This window comes from Nipponia nippon, unplaced genomic scaffold, assembly GCF_047370975.1.
Source record: "Nipponia nippon isolate SJK-2023a ecotype South Korea unplaced genomic scaffold, ASM4737097v1 scaffold_16, whole genome shotgun sequence".
In the NCBI taxonomy this organism is placed as follows: Eukaryota; Metazoa; Chordata; class Aves; order Pelecaniformes; family Threskiornithidae; genus Nipponia; species Nipponia nippon.
In genome coordinates, this window is record NW_028262332.1 from 3,319,363 (window position 1) to 3,345,935 (window position 26,573).

Sequence of the window (26,573 nt, forward strand, 5' to 3'; positions counted from 1 at the left end):
AGGTTATATGGCTAAAATTGGTGCCTAATCCTCAAGTAGTTATTTAAGGGACAGGCTGCTTGACAGATGCATCACTAGTGGAAAATAGAACAAACTGGAAGCAGCTCTGCATCTCATTCTCATTGAATTTTAGGCAAAGTCGAGCATCAATTTCCTTATGGCTTTTGTAATCCCAGCCTACAAGAATATGAGCCTTGCCCAAACAAAGAAAATTGACTGTAGTTCTTCTGCTGACTGATGTGAGTTCACATATTTTACCACGGTACAAACTAATTTTTTTTAATATGCCTAGAAAATGAAAAACCTGCTTCTGACAAGAACCACTGTCACTATCATCTTCACTATTGATGAAAGCCACATGAACACCATTACTGGATACTCACTGCATTACAGTCAGCCAAACCTCTCAGCCTACAGATGACACTGAAAGATTTAATGTATCTTGGCTGACAGACTTTTGAAGTTTTTGAAGAAGCATTGTGGTGGTCTAGAAGAAGCATTCCCCAGTGTCTGATTTGTGACCTCTGTATCTTGACACCTAATGCGATGTCTGAGCTAGTTCACATCAGGTGTTTCTCATCTGATCTGCCAAGGACCCAGCATGATTAGCTGAGCTCCACTCCTAGATCTGAGATCTACAAAACAAGACACCTTCATACAATTATTTATACATTAGCCGTATTTTTGGCTGGAAGAACAAAGATGACATCCTTCTCTCCAACTCCCATTCCTCAAACGTATCTAAACAACAGCTCAGACCACAATGGACCACCCAGGAGCAGGCCATTCCAGAGAAATGGAAGCCACAGCAACTGTCAGGCTCTGTTGTTCCTTCATTTTTCCCCATCTTCTTCCTTTCAAAACAGCTCATGTAGACTGTATTTTAAACTTGCCTCTTGGAGATATCCTCTCTTTATTTTTTTTTTTTTTGCAGGCATTAGCTGCTGAATTATTTACAGGCACCTAAAAGTCTTGCAGCAAGAGTTTGCAAAAGAAGATGACCCTTCTCATCATGAGTTTGGCCTTGCTACAATGCATACAAAAGGAGCTAAGTGATGTTTGTAGCGTATGTCTCGGATATGTTGAGAGGCTCATATGACCAAGAATGTGTCCATTTTTTACAAGCAGTTTGTCTAATATGGAATATTACTTATCATAATAAACTGTGCCCCTCATGTCTTCCCACCGTCCCAACTACAACACAACTGCTTGAAAAATCTTGGCAATGATGATATGGTTGGTCTGCAATATATTCTACTCATCATGCAGCACAATTAAGTCTAGAGCTCATGTTCTCCCAGTCTGATTACTGGCATCTTCTCACAGCCGTCATCCCTACTGGGCAAGAGTTATCTTTTACTCCTCTCCTGTTCCCTTACGCACAACCACAATACAAATAACAACAAGTCAGGAGTGACTTCCTGCAGGACAGAATTTTGCAGTCATGCCACTTAATGAGTTGCATACTGGCACCAGATAAAAAGTAGATCCAAGGGTGTATCTCTCGGAGTCTGAGGCCTGCTGGGCACATTTTTGCTTCTGAGAACACTTAGGTAGCCTACCCATCTGAGTACAGCTTGTGCAGGTACAGGCTGAGCAATGAAACCTTGGATCACTAACACTGGATGCACCAGCTATCATTGTAAGAGAACTTTTTTTTTTTTTTTAAATTGTGCGAGAACTGTAGAGAAGATAAACTTAATGAGTGATATATCTGAAATTGTTGGTCTAGGTGCCCAGGATAGAGATGTCAGTCTCTCTGATAAATGTGCTGTCCATGTCAACATGACATGGGAAGAGGGCATTTGGCAATGGCTCAGCCACTGGGCAGTAGTGGTGTTGAAAGTTTGAAATCTCTGCAAGGAGAGTTGGGTTCAAGTTCAAGTCAGAAGAGTATGAACATAATACACATTTTTTCATCCCAGCCACAGTCTAAGCTTGCTGTCTCCTCTCTACTCAGTCTTGGCTGGCTCAGAGCATGTTACTATTCACTTTAGAATTTCTTTGGTCTATTAAAAAAAATAGGGACTATGAATTGAGAAGCTAATTATGGCACCTATGCAGTACCAGCTGATGCAGAAAGAGATTCAGGAAAAAAAAATTTCCTTGTATTGTATAAACACTAACTATAAAAGTTAGATGTTATCCAAAGAGAAAAAAAAAACATTCCTAGGAAAACACTCCTTGAAAACCTGATCACTAGCTAGTAATATTCTTAATGATATGTGGTAGAAGTAAGATGGGACTGTCAATAGCACAAAGGAAAGGAATAATGTTCATTTCCACTGCAACCCTTTCATCTGAGGATCTGAAAGCACATCATAGTCTGGTTGTCAAAAGCTGAAAAAATGGCAGGGTTATTTTTTTGTTTAGACATTCCCCCCCTGCCCCCCTCCTGACATCAGAACTTTTTCAGGACCCTTCCATTTAATTAGAAATTTGTTTCTTAATAGGAAATTTTCAATCAATCTTGCAAAAACCCCAGGAATCCTGACTCCCGGGGAATACTAAGCAAAGGTAATGTATGAATATTTTCCTTCTCCAAAGACATATTTGCTGGAAACCAGCAGGTGTGAGAAACTAAATTAATGTTTGCATAGTTTAAAGTTCCAGTGTACCACTCTAGTCTCTCTTGCAAATTCAGGAGTGGCAGAGTGGTGCGATGATTTGTGGGTATGTGGAGTGATAAATATGCAAATGAGAACCCTGTGTGATTTTAGTCAAAACAGATTACAGCAATGAAGAAATGGAGGTGTTAAAAAGTACCGCAGCTGTCTTTCTCAAAGGAGGCAGAAGGCTGATTAGATTTGCTTAGACACCCTTTACATGTCATGACTTGGAAATCAGACTTAAAGAAGGAAGGAGAAAAAACAGAGAAAAAAGGAAACAATTCCTCTCTAAACAGATACTTCCAACATTACGGGAGGAGAGGACCAAATATTGTCAGCATATAGTGAATTCAAGCACATCTTGTTAAAATCTGCATAAAAGTAGCAAAGGGCTGGATTCCGAAAAAGAGGAAAACTCAGTTGGAGAAGATCCATAGCCCTCTACAGAAAACACAAAACGGTGCATTTTGAGGTTTGTTAACCCCAAAATAGTTTTCTGTGATCTGTTAACTGAAGGAACTTCATGTTTCCATTCAAGAATTCCCAGCAAGGCATGATGTAGCCATCTGTTCCCTCAAGACTGGTGTATCCAGCAGTGCACATGTGTAGGCACTGGCATCATGGTATCACGGTGCTCTTCTCTTTATCGATTGCCGTACAGGAGAAAGAGCCACGTTAGGAATTTGATCTGACCTGGAATACTCCCTCTTTGCAGACATGGGGAATTTGTGCATTATCTACAAGGAATACAAGCAGTGCTATTACAGAGGATTAATAAATTGAAAATGCCAGAGTGCATTTTTACAAGGCAAGGCTTCAAAAGGTGCAACCTTTTAAAGAAAAAGTGCTAATGTAGCTTCGCCAAGACCATGTGACTCTTGAGGCTCCAGGCATCTTCTCAAACACAGATGGATTAAGTCTGAAGTAAACTGAAATGTTCTCGAAGAAAGAGAAGGGGAAGGGGCTGAAAGTTTTGACACGGCAGGCAAAAACACAAACAGTTCTGACTTCATCATCTTTCACTGCTGTTTCCATACATTCATAACTACAGAAAATAATTTTCTTTCCATTCCCAATTCCAACAGGGCAAAGGAATCAGCAGGGATATTCAGTGTAGGTCAAACTACATTAAATCACAGTGGAGAGCAGAAATTCATAACAGTCCTGAACCATCAGTACTGAATCTTTCCAGCAGAAATGATCAAAGCCAAATTACTGATTTTTTTTCTTCTTTATTTACATTGTATTCATTCTAAGAACAAGAATTTTAAGGAAGCCAAATCTAGAGTAATTCAGAAAATCCATTGTGTTCCCCAAGGCTTACAAAGAAGGTGTGTGCGAAGAAATGTTGCAATTGTTTCAACACCAATTAGACACCACAGATATGATGTCTACGATGGGAAGCTCCGAAGAGAAATACTCAGAATTCAGAAATTTCCTTCAAAGTCTTAAATCGACTGCATGAAGAAAGAAAGAGAGGATCATAACTATCAAAGAAGAAAGAAAGAAGCTGATTCCCTTATTCTCAAAAGTTCTAACAGATAAAATGAAGTGTGATAAGCTGTAATCCATCCAGTTTCCAAGCGGCACTGTGAAGACTTAACTCTAATCTATATTCAAACAACTTCACTTCTACCTTCATGGCCAGCTCATGAAGAAAAAACGTCCTGCATATACTCTACAGTTTTCTGTGTAAGAAATCCCACATCTGGTAAACCGCAAACAACCATGGATCCGGTCTCCGTGACACCCCCGCCCCACCCTCTTTATAAATAGCAAAATGTAAAGGCACCTATTTGAAAGCCTTTGCCACCCCACCCTGCTCCAGATTTGCAGACTAAACCTATTCCTGAAAGTTAAAAGGAAAGAAAAGCATTAACCAAAAAGATCTTGCTGTCTATGGATGTCCAACAACAGTGAAAAAGAGGGAGAAAGCACCCTCTGCAACAACTGCATGGAGAAAGAGGCAGAGAGGAAGCTTTCTTCCTGGGAAGGAAGTTTTAAAATATGTTTGTTTGACTAGAGAAGTATGAAGCCTCAAGATAAAGCTGGTTTAGGTACTTAAATCCACTTTCTGTTACAGAAGTGACCCAGTGATGCCCATAGCCCCAGAACAAGGGCCCCATGGCACCCATGTGTGCTGTAGGTGTGGCAGAAAGCTTTTTCTCCAAAAGATTTTGTAATTATAGTGGACAAAGCATCATTCCTCCAGTTCAAATATGGAAAACTGAGACATAGAGAGGCCAGCACTGAGACACCTGAGCTCCTAGAAGCCTCTGTATTCAGGCCTAAGTATTTTACCCACTGCAAGACTGACAAAGCTGATCCAGCTTTGCTGAGTCCCATTGCAGTGGTTCAAACACAAGCACCTCCTAGAAGGCATTTATAGCACCTTACAGCACCAGACCCTAATACCATACGTTCCTTTTCACAAGTGTGCCTTTATGACTTAAATCCTTTTTATTTAAGGGAAAACTGGCAGTTTGTGTTTGATGTGGGTAAACATCTACACCTCAGAGCTCTGGATATACCCTGGAGCCACCTGTGTTTCATCTCGTGTTGGCACTGCACATTTACGAGCAGTCCCCTTCATGGGACTGAGAACACTTACAAATACGGGCACTTTGAATGCAGAGATAGGAACTGATTTTCACAGTTAATTCATGATTGATTTCTTAGCTCTCATCGATTAGAGTTTTCATGTGCAGAATGCATCCATCATACATTCTGAGGGCCTTGCCCATGCCACTGGAATTACTAATAAAAACAAAACAAATTTTAGATTACCATAAATTAACCCTACAGTAGATCCTGGTGATTACTAGAACTGCGATCAGATCTGTACCTCAGACTGTTTCAAAGATCAGCAATTAAAACAAATACACAGATATTTTTTGCCCCATCCAGCCCCTGAGGTCCTGCATTAAACATCACTCAGCTAAGTGTGAACTCTTCGCTCCAATTAGTTTTTCATCTTTGGATTCGGCCCTCAGATGACATTTCTACTTTTGAGAAGCTGTATAGTTTCTGGTTCACAGATCCTACTGTATGTCATCTTTAAATAAAATCATTTGGATTAATTTTAGCCTCCTCCCATTCTACCTTGGCTAAAAAGCAGCATATAGACAGGGCTTTACAAGGCTGTTTTGGAAATAATTTTAATTAATTGCTTTGTGTACAATTTAGAATTTAGCAAAGGCTCATATTTCAAAGCCATCAGCATGACAGTGCCACAAAAGGGGAAGGAAAAATAACCCACTGAAGCCAACATCCATAAAAACGTGAAAAAGCTATGGTAAGTTCTGAATTATAAGCACAAAAAGAGTCCCATGAGAGACTAAACCTTCTGTCGTACAGTGACTGTTTTGAGTTAAATTAGCATGATTATTCCATTATAAACGAGTTTGTTTCAAAAGTTTTGTACTCTTAGCCATGGAAAATCTCTCTAGGTCTATCCTTGTTCAGGATCTCAGAAAGAGAACAGACGTTTCCAAACTAAACAATGAGTTTGGCTGTTTTTCAAAGCAGAGCAAAAGTTCAGAGATCAGAGGTGGTCTTCTTCCAGTATCAGTAACACCTTTGATCAATAAAGTATGAAATATCATGAGCAAATCTTATGAATTAAATGAAAAATTAAGCCAGCTGGCAGAGATACAGCTGGGAGAAAACGGCTGCTGAAAACATGCAATAATTAAACAGAAGTGAAAAACAGATTATGTGATGAGGTGCCTGCAATAACAGGATATTGAACTCAACAACCAAGAGGTGCCTTCCAGTTTCATAGTCCTAAAGACTTTTTTGATTTATGTTTCTTAGGAATTACCTGGCTGCCGATGAGAAAAAGCAAAGAAATTCTGCCTGAACATACTACTGCTGCTATTGCTATTCCATCAAGAACAAAGGAACAAGAACCCAGAGGAGAACCAGGTGTGTGGAAATGGCACTGTGCTGGGACTTGTGAGATCTGAGGTCATTCCTAACTTCTGGCATGAGTTTACCCAAGTCAATTATCATCCTGATTTCTAATAAGTCTATAGCAGATTTGCACCCTAAACAAAGTGCAAATAACTAAACTAAATTACTTAATTCTTTTTACGTTTCCAATTGTTCCTCTAGAGAGATTCTTCAGTTTATCCTCTATGGAAAGACTTTCCCTGCTCTCAATTTTTCTGCCTAAGTTCTATGATCTTCATGCCAGAGGTTGTCTCTTAATGGATTTATATACTACCCATATTAGAGGAAGCCCCAAGTGTGTTAAACAATAGTAGCCAAGGGGCTACAGTTCTTAATAAGGTTTAATCACAGTCTCCTTCTAAGTAGGCCACAGATAGCAGACAAAATTGATGGTGAAAAGGGCAAACGAGGTGCCTTTGGAAATTATACAATCTGGCTAGAGCAGAGCTGCTCTGAAACAACTATCATGTTGTTTAGGGCTACTGGGTATAAGATATTCTTGTTAAGGCCATGCCTACACAATTATTTATAGAATAAACTCGGTGCTTCCGTTGGATCCATTCCAGAGGCCAGCCACCATTCGACAAAATTAAATAACAAACCTGTGTTTAACATTATTAAAAGAAGATTAGTCTTATGGAAACGGTTTGTGTTACTATAAGGAGATTTCCATTTCAAGTGTGTTGGGGTGGTGGGCAGCAATGGCCCCTGCTGCAGTTCTCACAGCTAGCAGTGCAGGGCAGCCAACACTGTGGCAGAACCTGCACACCTTCTGCTCTGCTTGCTGCCCTTGCACAACTCCTGCAGATAACTTTGAAGTTTTATGTTGGGGCTGTCATGCTAAAAATCAGCCTGCTGTCCCTTAAAGAAATGTAAAGGCAGAGCATGTGTTGTAACATGATGCTCTCATAACAGCTTGAGCCCTCACTTAATCAAAACGATCATGAACATCAACTGGAAAACCTCAAGAACAAGGTTTTGCAACATCTGTTGTCCCACCAACAGGTATCACAAGTGTTATACAGAATTCACATTTGCAGGATCAGACCCTAAGGAAACGGCATCTGCTGAATCCTAGAATACCCCAACTTCTCTTGGCTTGTGTCAGTCTTATGGCTATTTAAAGACGGTTGTTTATATGAGAAGCACCCAACATGGCATTACGTAATAGTTATATATAGCCAACCAGACTCAGGAAGAGACCCATACTAGACACATGAATCAAAAGCTCTTAATAGCTAATTTTTGGTACCACCAAAATTAATAAAATTATCTGAGTTCAAAATGAATGAAGATAATTGCTGAGTGACTTAGAAGCATAATGCAGAATTAATCAGACCATGCTCATAACTTGGTGTTTAATCTCTCATGTAATATATTGTTAAATGTGCATAATTAGAAACAAATAAATGATACATCTCAATCTTAGTTGCAGATGTGTTACCTTTCAGCACACTCATGGGCTCCTGACTATGGATAATGTGGCTTATACCAAATATGCCTCCAGCTTGTGACTTGGCAGGATCTTGCCTTTTTAGTTAATTTTATGTCAACAGCTGTGGAAGCCTTTCCTGCCTTTTCTTGGAGACCCTAAGGTCTCTGCTGTTATACCTTGTTCAGCAAAAGTGTGCCAGGGTGGGAGGCTGCACTGCTCTCCATGTCCTCCTCTTCATTCACAGGGGCAATATAAGCAACGTCTTTACACCCAAACTGAGATTTCAAAGCACCTGGCTAGAAATCCACATATTTCCTGAGAAGTGCCTATAAAAAGGATATCCTAAGGCAATCAATACTGTCCAGTATTAGATGCTAGAAACCCTGAGAGCATCAAGGCAACACAATGGTGTCACTTCTTACATATTAGGGAGGGATGCGTGCCACCTTCTGGCAAAGGGTTAGTTTTGGGAGCGCTGTGTGTGACCCCACAAGCGTTCCCAGAGTCAGCTCCTGGCTGCCAAGGCTCTGAGCACCCAACAAAACCAAGACAAACAATGGGAGCTGTGAGCGAAAACCAGACTTGCCCCACGACTGCAAACCTGTGCCAGAGCTCACTGGTTCCAGGAGGGCAACGGCCCAAAGGCACGGTCCAGCCAGCAGCTTTTGAGTGCACGGCAGGCTATTTGTGACCAGGAAAATCTGCCACTTGTGCTGAATTTCCATATGTGTTTAATCCCAGTGACTGAGGAAGACATTGGCAAAGCATATGCCCTGCCGAATGGAGGTGAATAAAGCACTTCGCTGCAAACGGACCCTAACATTTATTTTGGGTGTGCGATGGAGTCTGAATTCATGTGATAGAGTAATCCTGTCGATGAGGTCATGTGTTCCTCTGAAGGGGCTTCTTTGTACCCCGGGTTAGTTAGCAACGCTTTTTCTGTTATCAAGCATCTGATTAAACTCACAAAAGAAGGGTCTTTAAAAAACAGTCTCAGGCAGAATTGAGAAGTGAATAAATAAATTGGGGTTTTTTTCTTTTCATTTTATCCAACAGGAAAAAGAGAGAGGAATAAGATGGGAAAGGGGCACAAGAAAGGTATTAATTGTTCTCAGATGACAGAACAAAGATCTTAATCTATTTTCAAATTTTCTACAAAGCCCAACCCTGTGGCAGGTACTAGTTATATACATCCATGTGGCAAATTTCACCTTGAAGGATCACAACACACTATCCAAATAGCACAAGCCTCACAGAAGCCATCCTATGCCTGTCACTGCTGGAGTGACACAGCCCCTACCTTCTGCAGTAGTGAAATCCTTTACCAGGACACCGGGCTTTTGTTCCATTATGGGGGAGGTAAACTAAAATGCACCCCCAATTTTTATTTGACTTGAAGAAAGACTTAGCCCTTTGGATGAGAATAGTTTTTGTCCTGCAGCTCAGACAACTTTTGTAATGCTTTGTAGTACCCCTTACGATGTGGCAGGAACACCAGCTCAGCTCTGACAGCAGGGGAAGAGTGAGTTATAACTAAATCATTACTAATTTCCCTTGCAGGACACACACCCAAGGTCAGCTTAGTTTGTGAAGTCTAAGAGCAAAGCTCGAGTTGTTTTGCACTGATTTTTCTGTAAGCACTCAAGATGCTTATAAACTGTAAGGTATCTGCTGTGAAATACTTGTACTTATTAGCATTACATTATTTCAGATTAGTTATTTGGTGGCATCAGTGATCCCCTATATTAGAAAAAAAAAATTAACTCAGTTCCTTTCATTCTGGATAACTTCATTCAGTATTTCCTTGTCCTCTCCATTGGATGTCTGAGCAATTAAACAGGCATATAAAGGTTGGGTCTATAAAAAGAGCCCTATACAAGAATTATGACCAAATGATGATAAAGTAAGAGATACAACTGGTTGAAATTTTTTCACAATACGTATTTTTGCCATTGAAAGATGCCATTTTTCATTCGATTCTGAAAACTCAGCAAGAAGAAACCTAAAATACATTCAGCAGCATTTCGAGAGTTCCCTTTCTCAAGAAGAAATTCCATCCTATCCCGAAAAACCTTTCTGAGGAAATCTTTGAAACCAGTAATTTTTCTGCTATGGCTTGCTTTGAACAAAATGGCCTTTTTGAAAGAATGACCACCTCAATCATTTCTTCAACCTCTTTTTTCTAATAAAACACAGAGCAGCCTGGACCTCAATTACTAAATGAAAAGCATTATGAACGGGAAACTACAGAGCCCATGCTCTCCTTCATCCCAGGACAAGCGGAGAAAGAGAATTAATCTTACGTTCATTTACACCTCTAAAAGTGCAGAATTGTGCCCATGGGGAAGCAAGACATGTCAGTGGATTTTAAAACACCATTAGACACCAAACTGAATTTTCAAGTAGCAAAATACTTCAAAAATAGTGGTCCAAGAGCAAAAGAGCTTTTTACTGATGGCTGACTCATTGTCCAATTACCTTTCTGCTTCTCACCATCTCTGAGGACACCGATTCTTTTGTGTGCAAGGCAAGTTCTGCTTATTATACAAAAGTATCGTAACTACAGACAACTAACGCTCCCCCCGCATCCCTCAGCATGTTTGGCTGGAAACCATCTTGGCTCAAAATGTGAAACAAACAGCTTGAAAGACTGGGAAAAGAGAAGAAAGAGCTGGGGAGGGGGAGCAGAGGAGACAGATACTCAGATTTCTCAGTTTTCTAATTTGATTGTACTGTTCTGGTGTATTAGCCAACTCCACTTTCTCTTTTCCTACAAAGCATGTTAGACCAGCTGGTGAATTTGACCTGTGGCACTCCAGTGATTCACAGCAGCTAAAAATATGTCTCTGTATTACTTTTTAAAAATACAGTTTTTGTTTGGGGCAAAATAAGGATAAGATCATGTAAAAAGGATGCAGCTAAATGAGTTCAAGGGAATAATGCAAACTGCAGTGGGTTGGTTGACTGAAGTAATGTCTCACATGGTTTATATTGCTGCTTCTTTCTGCCTTAGAGGTGCAAAGCCCAGGAAATTAAAATGCTCCATCTATAAAATGCACAGGTTTTTTTTTACAAATCAGGTTTATTCCTTTTATTATGTGAAGAGGCGAAATTCTTAATGCTGAGCTGAAAAAGCCAAACAAATGTTCATTTGGAGTAATTTTTTTTTTTTTTTAAATGGATTTCAGCTGACATTTACAACAGGGGCTTGTATGTTGGTGTGATTTGAGTCCTGCTACTCAGGCAGCGTAAAAAAAGGAGCAAGTATCTTCCGGATTTGTCCTGCAGGGACATGTGGAAGATGATGGCAGGCAAGGAAGCATGCAGCTCAGTTCTGCTCTACCACAGAGCCTTGGTTTGTGGTGCTGTGAGGATGGATCTTTCTGGACAGCAGAGACTCTCCTTTATGAAAACTGGGAAGACAAACTGCCGGATGGACTTACCAGGGAGTCTACTGCTGACTGATGGGAAAATCAAAATGGAAATAAAGCTTGAGATGAACCAATATACAGGGCAGCCAAAGAATATGTTCATCTAGGAGTTATAGTTCAATGGAATGGTGAGGCATAGACTGTTACCTTATAGTATTATTGCAAAGTGGGAATGAACAAGTCTCCCACTGAATGCATTCCCCAGGCCCAGAAAAACTATGTCTAGTTTTTGCCCCAGCAGTTGAGGCAAAAGCTTCTCGACCAAGGTCCTACCATCTCAGAGTTTTCTGAACCGTAACGAGAGAAATGAAGCTAAATAGAGCTGGCTTGTTAGGGCTAGACGTGTGGAGTTCCCACAGAACCACGTGCTCTCAGCAGACTCCAGAAAGTGCTCACAGCCTTGGGATTAATCGTGTGGTCTCGTGGTTAGAACTGAGGACTGAAACTTAGGCATCCTGCACTGAAATTATTTTATAAATCATCTGGTGTGTCTCAGTTTATCCACTTGTAAAACCTCACAGGGGGAATGTATGTCTCCATGAATTAAGTATTCCAAGGACCTCACAGGAAAGGTACTGTCAAATCCTCATTTCCATAACTAAACATCTACCTGAAGAGTGCTATGAAATTGCCAGAAAATACATAAGTAAAAAGCAAAGAACTGGAGTGTTACGCCCTGCAATGTAAGGAAGAAAAAGAATCACAGACAGGGAAACGTCTTCTGCACTAAATAAAGTCTGACCAGAGGTGTGTAGCAAATATGCAGATAACTACATGACCGCTTGAAATTCTAGAGTAACAATAGAAAATTGAAGACTTATTCCGAAACCAAAACATAGGATGTGCCAAGCCCATTACCAGAATAAGATGATGAATCCATGGAAATAAATGAAAAGGTTAACAAAACCCACAGAGAAACACACCAGAAAATTTGAGAAAAATCTGCAACAGAAAGAAAATACATGGGTCCAGCTAATTATCTTATACCTACAGAAAGCCCTTTCATCTGTAACAGTCTCCAGACGTTTCATGAAATCAGAGGAATCATTCATACACACATATACACACAATCTTCCCCCGTGATGAGCTGTATCCACCGTTGTGTAGCAACGTCTTCTGCTGTTACACAACTGAAGTGATTCATGCTCTCAGACAGGAAGCAAAGAAGAATACTACATCCAGCTCAAACCTCAGAAGGATTTTTATACAAGCCACAAGAAACAAGCTAGCTATTTTATGGGGTAGATTATTCAAACATGTTATATATAAACTAAAAAAGAGAAACAGAATTAGACGAGATAACTATGGGAGAAGTAGCACCGACCCCATCTGGTCTAGCTCCCAGTGACTGAGATGAGGCACAAGTTAACAGGGAATTCAGTCTGTCCTTGGAGCTTGGTTTTTTGTTAAGAGCTTGGACACTTGAGCATCAATTTCTGGAAATGGGACTCAGAAAAGAGAAACAAAACAAGCAGGTCAGTGGGGTGCTTTTGAGCTGCATTCAGACTCATGGCAGGGTGCACAGCAATCAGCCAAGTACAGCAATTTGCTATAAACTTGAGAGAGAAAAAAAAAAAAAGAGACAGGACTATGCATCTGCTAAACACTTTTTTCTCCCATCTGCAAAGCAATCTCTGTTCTTACTGTAGCTTTAAGAGCTGGAAGAAAAAAGCCTAGACAAGAACTGTGGACTAGAAACAGCAGGACACATCAGTGATGTGACCAGCAAGAAAGGCAATGGATTCAGAAAAACTGTCGCTGTTCTAAAAACAGAAAAACTATAGAAATGGGGCATCTCAGAAGGACTCCACAGAAAGCAGAAGGGATGTGTTCACACCTTCCTTTTGCTTAGTTTCCCACTGAAACCCCCGTTTGCATTTACAACACAGAAGTGAGTTATACCCGTTAGTCTCTGAAGATGTATGTGGAGCTCTGGATTGTTCAATGTGCAATTGAATCAGGTCCATAGGAGAACTGCCATAGACACTGAAACCTAGATTAGTGCCTTTTACAATATAAAAAACCCCTTTCACAGCAAAAGCAACTTTTGCACATAATCTCACAGCAGAAATCACTCTTGCCTCCTGAGTATGTACTGTAGCTTTTAATAAAGCCTTTCCTAATAGCAAAAGCATTCGCTTCTCTTGGCTTTTTCCTCCTCATAGCAAAGATGCAGAGCTGGAAAAGATCTACGGTTTTCTAAACTTGTCTTTGGAAAGTTTCTTTGCCAAGTTACACTTTGTCAGGAGCTCATTATTTTCTGGGTAGACACTAGAGACTTCACTTTGAATTATTTTGAGGGCTTTGCTGATGCAGTTTTAAACTATGAGGTTTGTGTGCTTTTTTGCATGAATCACAGCAACTTAGGTTCATTCCACATACAAAGCTCTGCTTCATTTCCAGACCCTTCTGCACAGTGTTTCTTCCAAAACCACCTATAGGTTTTCCACAGCCCATTTCACAAAGTTCTAGATGGTTTTGTGATGAGATGGGAAGAGCAGAAATTCAGGACTTCTGAATTTTCTTCCCACTCCTTTCATGCTGAGCAAGAGTTTCTGAGAACAAAGCAGCAGCCAGTGCTGGGGATAGGAGCCTGGACAGTCTCATTTGTCCCTAAAATTCACAACTGAGGTATCAAACATCAGCTTTTCTACAGATATTCATACAGGAAATGAATCATCAATAGTCTTGGTAAATATAATATGAATAGATGAATAAATAGGTGATCTGCTATAAAAAGCAGATGCCGAATTAATAAACTTACCAAAAATACTGGTGAAAACTATGCAGTAGAAAATAGGACCTTTGCATTTATAAGAACCATGAACCACTGACATGTTAAACAAATGCTCACACAGTATACAAGTGAATAGGCTAAGCACACTGAGACAACATCGTTTTGTACAGCATCTCTGATGAAGCTGTTTTTTTAAATTTCTCCTGGAGGTCAGAAGAAAGAGGTTAGCCAAAATTCTACTCCATACACCCAGCATCACACTTTTCCATATTTAAAGTGATTTTAACTGAAGGAATGTCACATACAGAGGCTAGTTATGTGGAATTCTTCTGTTTTAATGACTTTGCTGTAACTAAGAGCACAAATAATTTACATGTGTATTGATCTGGAATAACAAAAAGTGTTTAAGAAGTATGAATTGCTGCAGATAATATTGGTCAGCAGGATACTTTCAGAATTCATTGTGGTTATCTGCATGCAGTTTGTAATTTTACTTTGATTTAACCATATACTTATTCAAGCAATGAAAATGACCTCTCTAAAAATGTCTCAGAACTCAGTCATAAAAGCCTGTACTATTCTTGGCGATCAGAAATATTATTACTTGCCTCCTGTCATTAGCAGACTTTGGTCATCTTCCTGAAAGAAGCTGGGAAAACATATAGGTCACCCTTGCCCAGACAATTCTTTGCTTTTAAAACAATTATTAGTTTACTTGGGCAGCTTTTCCTCCCCGCCAGAGCTCCTCTGTCCTTGGTACTAGCATCCAAAATGTGCAGGAATGTGCACATTTTTTTAACTCACAAGACCACAGAAGGAGTTCCTTGAAATCCGACTTCCAGTAATAGCCCCCAGGCTAGATATCTGCTTGGCCTAGTTCTGTCAGATGTGGTAGCATCAAGAATTTGCATCTTTGGCAACCTAGGGTAGGGTAGCAAACTCTTAGTAGAACAAAATACATAATGAAGAGTGAAGATGGAGTGAAATCAACTATGGCTTGGCAAGACAAAATAAAAAATAAATTAGATTCACAAAATATGAAACAAATTGAGTACAAGGCATTTGGGAAAAGAGAGAAGGCTGTTTCTAAAAAGTCCAGTCTGAGGATGTTTCTCAGTGCTCTGATGTAAAGCAGAAGCACTTATGTAATGTAATGGAAAATACAGCCATATATACAGCCCTGAGCAAGTGATTAATTGCAATGGTGACTGAACTCGGACAAAAATCTGCGCTGCTGTTTCAAATGTCAACAAATCAGGCACTGTTACACTAATGAGAGACTTGAGAGACCTCCACCAACAACACTCTGACCTCGTTCTCTTAACACACAGTGGCTTGAGACCTGTCTGTGCTAAAGTTTTAGCTGACAGCAATTTGAGCTGTGGAATAGAAGAAGGGATGTGGAGCTCAATTATCCAGTAACAGATCTCCAGTGAAATCAATGCAATTGTGTCACATGAGAATTTGGCTGGCAGCCTCTGAAGTCCGCAGAGAAGAAAACCATCCCCTCAGAAATGCAAGCTGAAGTGAATCGGACAAGGAATAATGCAGACAATGAAGTGCCATTCTATGCATGAAAAATGCTCAGTGGATTCTAATTTCCTCTCTGTCAGACTGGTTTTATCCCCGTGTTACTCCATGAGCAGTACTCCTGACCTATATGAGCATAAACCAAATCAGATCAGGCCAAGGCATCCTCTGCAAAGAAATTTCTCTACTATATAATTAAGACTATGTCAAGCAGGTATACTACATGCATATTCAACACCCCATATCAAAGTGAAATAATAATTACTCATGTTAGCAGAAAAAGCTCTCTCTCTCCAGGTGAAACCACTGAAGTTAGACACCATAGACTCAATTTTTATTTACACTAAGGCCCTCTTCTTGTCAATGGAGTAGGGCATATTAATAGGGTATTAGGATATAGGATTATAGGATATATAGGGCATATTTATATTTATAGGAATTAAACTTTTCTTACATCAAGTGTGGGTTTTATGTATATACACAGAAACAAATACAGTTTAAGGGTTCCTGCACATGTTCTGAGCAAAATAAATAGTACATAAGAGAGTCAGGCCACAACCTGGAGAGCACTGTATTAATTCAGGATCAGTTCCCTTTTCTTCCAGATGAGACTTCACCCATTTGAATAGTGCCAGTGGGACCATAAGGGACGTGGAAATGTAATCACACCCAAATCTAGAGGGATCCCAACCAAACCAAAGCAAATGAACGCTGTGTCCAAAATGACCTTCCTCAGCACTGACAAGGCATTACAATACCAGAACCCCGGGGCTTCTGAGAATGCAGATGGGGCAGTGACACCGAGTTCCCCGAGATGCAAGAGTCTCAGCACCATGTCTGGTGGTGGGGAAAGCACGGACAGGCACACATGGCTGGCTGGTAGTAAACCATATTTCCTTGCTTCTGCCAGTGACCCTATCAAATCCCAGTGTACTAATGCTAAGGCAATTAAACAGTATATGAAATAACAGCCTGAGAATGACAAGTAAGTGCAAATATTGCCTAATGCATTTGAGAATGGTGTGCTCTCTCTGGATCCTGCATTCTTTCCATCAAACCTGGAACTGCAGCACTTGTAGTGCTGGATCACTGTGATTGACTTGCTAACCTGTAAAGTGTATAAGTCTACATCATAATTAACGCTTGGCAGTGGAAATAGAAATTCCCTGGCTTGTAGATGGTATATCCTCCTATAAACACTTCACTTGGCCACCAAACTGGAAAAATAGATAGGACATTCATAAGGAGTGCTCACCATGGGAAATGCCAGCATTTTTTCCTGGAAACTATTTACATTGCCAAAATACATCAATAAGAAAAATGATCTGAGACCTTTCCCTTAATATGCATCCTGTTCTCATTTGACTTGTAGTCTACAGTGTGCAGCATTCATTCTGAGTCAGACTTGAATTACTGTTGTACAAGCAATGCAGAAGGGAAGTACAAGCCACAAGTAAAGGAAAAATATGCATTACACTGTCTCACTAAGAGGAATGGATTGCCTACACATCACAGGCTACCTTTATATCTTTCTTGGCATAGACCTTTGTCACACAGCACAGAGAAACTATTTAGGAGGATTCAGCATATCCAAAAGAGGCTGGCTTTCCAAAAGAACCAGTAAAAACAAAGAACCAGTGCAAAGTAGACACTGAGGTCCTTTTGAAAGCCTAACAAACTGACTTCTGACAAAATGAGATCATGCCAGACCAAGAAGGAAGATAACCACTAAGGTCTTGTACTGAAGTGTATAACACGTACTGAAAGTGAACCTTTCCTGTCCGAATAAAGGCTTTTCATCAAACCGAAGAGGCAGAACACCACAGTCACAAGTGTTCAGCTCACAGTTGGCTCTCTCACCCGCTAACCCTGCATCCTGTCTTTGAGACAAGCCCAAAATTGATTGACAAAATCTGTCTGCTTCCAGTTCTTTTAATTTCTTGGGAATGAAAAGTAAACCTCTTTCTGAGAAAGTAATCTTTTTCTTAATCCCTTTCCAGCAGGAGTTCCTTAATGGTGGAAAAATCTATTTAGCCAGTTCTGATGCGCACACAGGGAAACGACCTCAGTTTAAATTTCATATATACTCAGAAGAAGATATTTACATCCCCTTTTAGCTTTGTGCTACCAAAATGGTGTAAAAGAACATAAACTTAAAGAAGAATCAAGACAGTTTAGATTAATATTATGGTTAATATCCTAATCCTGTAAGAAAATTAGCATTTGTAATTTTAGGTTTATGAGCTTATGATGTTCTGCTGCATCTTGGGATAAGGCACAGACAAACGCTCAAGTACTTAGTTGAAGCAAAATCCTTACAGTGGAATTTCCCCAGGCACCCAATTTCAGCCTCCTTTGAGTATCTTGGCCGATATCTATACACATATAGTCAATCCTACAGCCTGGCATGGGGAAGAGGCAGACTACTACAATAGATCTTTGTTGTGCCTATGATTCAAGCAATTGTTTTTAAAATCTTTATTAAAGATTTCTGTTCTACCACCCTATACTTTCTGCTCAATTACTAAAAAGAATATATTTTCTAAGCATAAAACAATTTCATTTTTGTCAAGAGTTTGGAAACCAAGCACTTATATGAATTGAAGAAAGCTTCCTTTCTCTTCCCTGTGCAGTTCTGGTTGTGGGGAAAGAGCTTTCTGTGTGAGTAATCTTTCTAAGTAGGAAGCAGAGCTCCCCTATTGCTAGGGAAGAATGGACCTCCAGTAGGCTAATATGTGATGGATGACTGAATGCAAACTTGGCAACGTTGTTCTCCGCTACCCAAAGAATACAAAATGCCACAGGCTATTCGTACAGAGGGACTCTCTAGTTGGAAATTCTGAAAACTTGGCAACATCCCACCTCAGTTTAATTGAAACTATAGTGGCAAGACAATTAAGGATGTGAATTTGGAGAAATTCCTTGCAACAAGATCAACTCAGGATGAATTTATCTTTGGTGATTGACTCATGAATAAGCCAAACAAAAACATAAATGGAAAGTTATTCTCATTGACTCCACAACCTGACCAGTGAAATCTCACATTTGTTTATGAGATGTACTTTATGGGATATAATGTATATTAACTAGTATTCTTTAAAGTCTACATCCAGATATAGTTACTGAAGATATAGGGTTTTTTGTTGTTGTTGTTTTGTCAGAAACAGGATATGCAGTATATAGGAGAGAGAGAGAAATTATGCATATAGAAATATAGTAACATATTACATTAAGGCTGTGTCTAGTTACGAGGGCATGTATATCATTCCAGTGAATGTTAAAAAGAGACACTAAGTAATTCAAACTTTGTCCTTTTAGGAGAAGGATCCCTATTATATTCCTTCTTTCAATGCCCAAACACTTTCTGCTGGATCAAGAGACATCTCTTGTCAGGCAGAATCCCATTCTGACTCCTCCTCCCCAGTCTGCCCATTCTGCACAGTTTAGTTACATCATACATTGAAAGGTTTCACTAGCTGGAAGAATGCCCGGTTTTTAACTTTTCCCACATGTGGAAGGCATTTAACTTCAGCTTCAGATTGGACAGAGGGTCAAAAGCATGAGTGGACAGTAAGCATTGAGTTAGGGGAAGTATCACACTTGTATAAACCCCAGAGCTCGGTGGAAGCCGAGATAGCTCAAGATTGTCTCTTGGGGTTGTTCATTTTCCTTCTTTCCGGTAGTCCCATTCCTCAAAGAACTGCCTTCTTCCTTCTTTTTTCTCTTCACTACACAAAGAACTTTTTTGAACAGCTAATAATAGCAATTGCAAGTTCTTTGTGGCAGAGAGCATCACTTATTATGTCTATTCACTCTTTCTAATACAACGAGGCTCTAAAACACTGTAGCAATAGTAACATCATCATCAACTTCTAATAAACTCCTACACAAAACCAACAGAAGCCATGGACAGCAAGTCCACTTTGATATCAAGCAGTTTAATGAATTAAATTACATCTTATAAACTCATAAGTGATCTGTACACATCTCTTATTTTTCAGCTCTTGACCTCAAGTTATGAGGTTTTCTGTCCAGAACTTACTAGTTACTAGTCCTACAATTGCTTGTGCTAGTTTTGCCTATTTCTGAGCCTGGGTGATGACAAAATATTTACTCAACTTAATTCACTCTGATTGCTATCTATCTTCCTTAGTTTCCTACTTCAGTAACAATTACCTTTCTGTGATATTACATCAGCAACTTCTTTAAAACTACTAAGGATAACTATTACACTTTACAGTAGTTTCAGGCTTCTATAGTTTATAACCATGGGTTTTGATAACAAAGATCAGTCTTTGAGAAGGGTGTGCTAAATTCACACCAGAAATTAAGTCTGAGAAAGTGCATGCAGGTAAATCAGAGCACAATTTTAAAGCCCAATATCTAAAACTGCCACAGTTCAAAACAAATACCCTTTTATTATTGGAAAGCTGAGATTTCTAACTTTCCAGTGATGTAAATCATCCATTCCGAAGCTGAGAGCTTTATGAGACACTGGACCTTAAAACTGTCAATGGCCCTTCAGCTTAGCAGACTGTGATGGCATGTGTCCAAGGATGAATATATCAAGTCACAGGCTTCAGATTAGCGTAATTTTTAATCACTCTGAATTTCTCATGTTTCAATCTATGTCACACAGGTAGGACAGGTAAACATGTAGCTGATAACGAAGCAGACACCACCCTCTGCTTTTATGCTTACTTCCAAATGTAATATTCAACCTAGACAGATACCAGGGTTCACTAATGGAAACAGCCAACTGAACGAATACCGTTTCTCTGTTACAGATTTGCCAATACGGGACATCCATTTACACCAGACAACTATTATAGAATCCAGTATGCTTCATTGCCATTTAGCACCACTCAAACCTCTGAACACAGCCTACAAAGCTAGATAAACACATGTACTGTTGTGTCATGCTAGGAAAACGGCAGAGAACTGCACAAGCAGGTCTAGTATTTCAAGTAGTTTTACCAGAAGGGATGAAAGGGTTAAAGCTCTGGCTCCAAAGCAACATCGCTGTTTCAAATACACACTTGCTTCTCAGTTCTGCTTCACTCTTGAAAAGGATGAAAAAGTCCTGAGAAGCACAGTATCTGCCATCTAATCTAATTTTCTTATCAAAAAGTGAAACAATACTCCAGAACAAACTTTGACAGTTTCTTTATAGCAAGTCAGAACATCTTCATACATGAATAGTCTTTGGCTTTTTTTAGATATTTTATAAAAAGCAATAATATGAAAAATAAGCCACCTGATCTGAACTGCAAACACCTTTAGAAATGCTGTTCTAGCAACATGATAGTTAAGTTTCAGTGAATGCTGAGGAGAAATAATCCAGTCTTAAAGAGCTGGGATCAAAACCCAAAAAAGAATAGATTTCCATTAACAAAAAGTCTCCAGCTAACACAGTTACTCATAATTTTGTGGAGCACTTTTTAGCCTGCCTTTAGGGATATTTCCAGTAAGTTCTAGTGTCATTAAGCATCATTATTTCAACAGGAGGATTGGGTCTGGTTGGTTCTCTTTTCATATGCCTATCACGACAATGTACCTGGATGAGATTTCTTCAGCAGAATATCAGCTTCCTCTCCAAATGAGACATGGCATTCTAATCTGCAGGCTGTACACTTTTCAGCAGATCCTTTGGCTCTTCTACAGCTCTGGAAACACTGATAAAGTAACTGTAGTTATAGGATTAAGGATTGGAACTTGCAAAGAATTTTCTCTGGGCTGAAAGGAGCCAGAGGATGAAATTAACGAGCAAAAAATATGGGAAATGAATAGCAATTTACTGAGGATAGTAACTGCGATAGGGTCAGTGACAGTGGGGGCAAGCAGTCCCCTGTATAGCATCCCTCTCACTCTGCCTCTCTTCAGCTGCTCATGGCCCTGCTCAGTTCAGATGCGCATCCTTTCCTGAGCAACGGTGCAGACGTGTAGCAGCTGCAAATGGGGTGCACTAGGAACACCTTGATAACCCTTCCAAGTACTTTCAAAATTCACTGCCAGCGAAAGTGAACTGCAGATAGACCGATTCTCTTCTTTTGGCTAAACAATTTAATTTGATCAAACGCTTGCTCCTGATTTCCCAATAGCAGTAAGAAAAAACCCAAAAGACATCATAACTCTTTTCTGCAAGTCTTCCTAGAATTCAAAGGACTGTCGCTAGCCCCCACTGTCCAGCTCATTCTCAGACTACAGCACCCTTAAGATTTCACAGCTTTAAAAAGGCAAATGCACAACCCCAGCATAATAAAACAAACACACATATAACATTAATCTGGAAGCGTGTAAAATTAATTCCTATTATTTAATATGACTTTTTAAAAAAATAAACTGGGAGAGAAAAACAAACACAACAGCTTGACAATAAGGTTTTTACCCAGTCCACAGAATCGCATGCATCTCATTGGTTTTATATTTTTTCATGAAGGAAACTTTGATAAATACCTTTATTATGCTTTTTAATTTTATAATGTTTCCACTGTGCAAGGGGACATGTCACCATCATTTCAATCTGAACATATCTTTCTCCTGTGTAGTATGATACAGACTTTTCAGAAGTTTAGAATAACTGCCAAAAACTCTATCTCCTAGTAGCCAGAGAACAAATCAGGCAGGGAAAACTCTGCAAAGGTGATATAACACAAAGTTTTCAGTAAGTGGGCTTAACTTCTAAATGACGCTAAATGCGATCACCTTCTCCCAGTCAGCTTCTTTATTTTAAGCCAATTTGAGCCTAACTGGTAAGTGCAGACACAGTCATGCAGAAAATCTCAGTGCACAAGGGAGCAAGTAGTTAAGACACACTGTAAAGCAAGTGTCTCCATTTTTCCATGATGATGGAGAATTTCACCCTCCCACTCCCCAGAACCCACCCATTTAAGTACTGGTAATAAGATACCAGTTGAATCTTCCTTTGTCTTTTGCTCCCCACTGCAGACTACTGTTACCATACTTCTAAAAGAAACTGGAGCCCAGTGGCGACGGGGTGGAAGGTGACAAAGGCTTCAGTGCAAATAAGTGTGCAGAGAGCAAATTAAAAAGGAAAAGGGCCTGACTCTTTTCAAGTCATACACAATAGCATAGGAAGAGGAGTTACCTGGGAGGTTTAAGAACTGCAAGTGGATTTAGTCTGGTACACAAGGTGAGGATGGGGGAAACATTTATATTATTTTAGTAGCCAAGAGGAAATCCCAAATCTGATTTTCTACACATCCTGTCAATTAGGTTTCTGTCTGTATTTCTGTAGATGTCCAGCATTCAACTAACTCATCCTTCATTCATTCACTGGATCAGATTGATGTCATTGAGGCATTTCTTACGTTATTATTACACCAGACAATAAAGACAAACTAAAGACAGGCATGCTCCAATTCAAAAATATTCCTTAATAAGATCCCTGACTATACAGACTGGTAGCCATAACTATGAGCATCATGACAGAACAGTGTCATTGCAAACTTTTGTGGGAGAAGAGCTCCTGATTTTTTAATTCAGGAAGGAAGCAGACTTACCTTACAGACTCTGACAGAGATTAGATCCCACTGTAAGCAGTCTCCATGAAATAAATATGATGTTAAAGTCAGCTATCAGCTTCTGACTTCGTTGCAGTCCTGTCAAAACTCAGAGAAGTTGCATTGTCTGATTTTGCATGTGAGTGTGAAAGACAGAAACGTTTGACAGTAAGGCAAACTGGTCAGATCAGCCGATTCTGCTGGGTTTATATAGCTGAGCTGCAAATCCTGATCCTTGGCTCATTCCACTGTAATAGGATGCCTGAAGGCATTTTTTTCAGTTTTGCTTTAAAGGAACAGCCTCTCTCTTTGGCTTAGCTTCTGAAAGACACACACGCACACTCACATACACACACTGTCATACACAGGCACACACACAAAAAAAGAATTTGCATGCAATTTATGGCTAAAGAAGGAAACCTCTGAACCATTAAAAAAGAAAGTCAGCTCAGGGCAAATGACTCATAAAGAGGAATATTTTCCTTACAGCATCAGCAGAGTACATTATCAGGACTTTTAATCCCCTCATCCCCATTATTTTAACATTGCAAAAGAGTAGCAAACAAATAAAATCAGAGGAATCACAAGCAGGATTTCAATTCCAGAAGCTCCTACAGAACATAATGGTCTAATGTGCAGTTAGTGTAAATCAACCTCACTCCACTGGAATCAACTGAAAAATTCAGATTTACACAAGCTGAGGATCTGGCAAATCCCCATATTTTCAAGCTTGTGACCTCCTTTGCATCCTTTCGCACTCCTTCTGCTGTCTCAAGAGCCATAGGGAGAAGAGTAGAGAAATCAAGAGGAAGGTCTAGTGAGCAGAGTCCTAGCCTGACCCTTTGTAAAAAAAAGAGATAAAAGACCAAAGAGAATGACACAGGAGGGATTCCCTTTCTTCTCAGATCTGATAAAAAGAGATTATGTGGCTCTGTGTGTGTAAAGATAATACAGCCACTTTTGTGAGGCTTATGGTTTCTCAGTCACTGCATTCTCTCTGCTCCCCATCCCAGAGCTATCAGTAACACAGCGCACTCATCTGGGACCTTTTCAGGGGTGTTTGTTATCTCCGACTACCCTTGAACCTCAGGCTTGTGGCAAAAAGTAAAGAACACAGCTAAAGGATTATCATTAACACCGATTTCCCTCCTACCTGATACTAAAAATCTGTCTCTCCCTTGTCTACATTCCAGCTCACTGTTGGTTTGGGTTTTTTTTTTTGTTGGGGGGGGGGGGGGGGGAAGGCAGTGGCACAGGGGGAGAGAGGAATATTAATCTTTAACTTTCAGGTCTGTCTTCTAGGATAAAGGATGAAATCACTCTTCTGTTTGATGATTTAGAAAGCAAGATTTATGCAAACACTTCTGAAGACAATGAAAACACAAAACACTACTCACTGATTTCAAGGGGCTATGGGACAACCCAGTAGGAAAGCAATGGGATCCTGCTCAGGAACCAGTATGCTTATAAGGATAAAAATTGATTGCCAGGCCCTTCTGATCATGTTTCTTTCTGAATGTATCTCCTCCCAGCTGGCCTTTCCCAGGCTCCATAGACTCACACACCACTTTCAGGATTTTTTTTCCTTTTTGCTGCTTCACAAGCACAACAGCACTACCAGGAAGATTTGGCCCATCCTACACATTTAAGAGAGGATGGGAGAATTCCTGTCCCTGAAATACTGAATCACCATTTCAGAATCATCATTTTTGGACATCAGAAAAAGGAGAGTTCTTTTGCTCGCTAAACTACTTCGATTTTCTTTACTGTGGCTTTCATACATAACACTGACCCCATGTGTGTATTCTCTTGTGTCTAATAATATCGCTGAGCTCATGCTGAGCTCCTTCCTCAGCACATGGCACAAATTTTAGTCATTTCCAAATAGCTGCTGCTGAAAAACCAAGCAAAAAACCCCCAAAAGCCAAAACCAAAACCCTTGTAGAAGTTTCTATAAATTATTTTCCAACAAACAGATCCCACTTCTCCAACCAATTATGGAAGTGTTCAAAAAAGACTAAGATCACAAGTTTCAATAAAATCAGTAATGCATCTCTATCAACCATTTATGAACATCCATTTCCAATCTCTGTGTTAATTTTTTGACATGCTGCATTTCCTAACAGTCATGCCCTAAGAGAAGAAACACGCCTCTATTGGAGAGAGGGTCAGAAATGTTAACTAATCCCTAGTAAAGGCATCAGATACTCTTTGATTGCTCATTTCTTAAAAGTAAATCTTGTTCTGGACAACTCCATAAATCTCAAAGCCAATGGGGTTACTATATACAGCCACTAGTACATCTCCAGTTTTTCTGTGCAATTCTTCTCAGAATATTCTCAAGATAGTCTTGGTACCAGCCTACATTAGCTCTCCCCCAATTATATAGTCCTGTGAAATTCAATTAAAATGTGTACTCAATGCCAAAAACTGCATGTGAGATATAATACAATTTTTCCAATAAAATCTGATGGGGACTCTGAAAAAGACTATTCCCCATACAATGAACCATTCACTGTCTTACTTCAGTAGTCCTTTCACATACATTTGCAAAACACTGTATTTCATTGTCCGTGCCCACAAGTCTAAACTTAAGGGTTAGGGAGCAATGGTGACAAGTTCCTGCCTGGTGCAGCAGGCACATCTCCTCTGTGACTACCTCACCTTCCCAGGTTCCCTTGCGCAATAGGTACAAGGCTCTGCAAGTGGAACCGAACAATGATGAGGACAATGGTTCATCTAGCTTGGAGGCATCGACGAGGTTAAGTCGCCCTACACCTTGCGCCAAAACTGCTTCCATAAAGAAAGAAAGAATGGTCATTGTCATAGGAGACTCCCTTCTGAAGGGAACAGAAGGCCCAATATGCAGACCAGACCCACTTCTTAGGGAAGTCTCCTGCCTCCCTGGGACCCAGGTTAAAGACATGAAGAGAAAGCTCCCTACCCTGGTACGGCCCTTGGATTACTATCTGTTATTGATTTTTCAGGTAGGCAGTGATGAAGTTGCAATTAGAAGTCCGAGGGCAATCAAGAGAGACTTCAGGGCCTTGGGACAACTGGTTAAGGGATCAGGAGCACAAGTAGTGTTCTCCTCTATCCTTCCAGTTGCAGGGAATGATGAGGGAAGACAAAGGAAGAGCCAGCAGATCAATACCTGGCTCCGAGCCTGGTGTCACTAATAGGATTTTGGGTTTTTTTGATCATGGGTCGGTTTACACAACACCAGGCCTGCTGGTGACAGACAGGGTACACCTCTCTCAAAGGGGGAAAAGGATCTTTGCACAGGAGTTAGCAGGGCTCATTGAAAGAGCTTTAAACTAGATTTGAAGGGGGAAAGGGATAAAACCAGGCTTA

At 40.0% G+C, this 26,573-nt stretch overlaps 1 protein-coding gene across 5 annotated transcripts in view; it reads right to left on the minus strand.

Moving 5' to 3' along the window:
* TNC (tenascin C) overlaps positions 1–23,397 on the minus strand; it is a 74,240-nt gene extending 50,843 nt beyond the window's left edge. For 4 of the 5 annotated variants that reach the window (XM_087752643.1, XM_087752642.1, XM_009475833.2 and 1 more), the window contains exon 1: positions 23,220–23,397. The gene's annotated coding sequence lies outside the window, so the exon portion shown is untranslated. Of the gene's footprint in view, positions 1–21,253; positions 21,372–23,219 lie in introns of all 5 variants that reach the window. The other variant, XM_087752641.1, reaches the window with a different exon arrangement.
* Between the last annotated feature and the right edge of the window lie 3,176 nt (positions 23,398–26,573).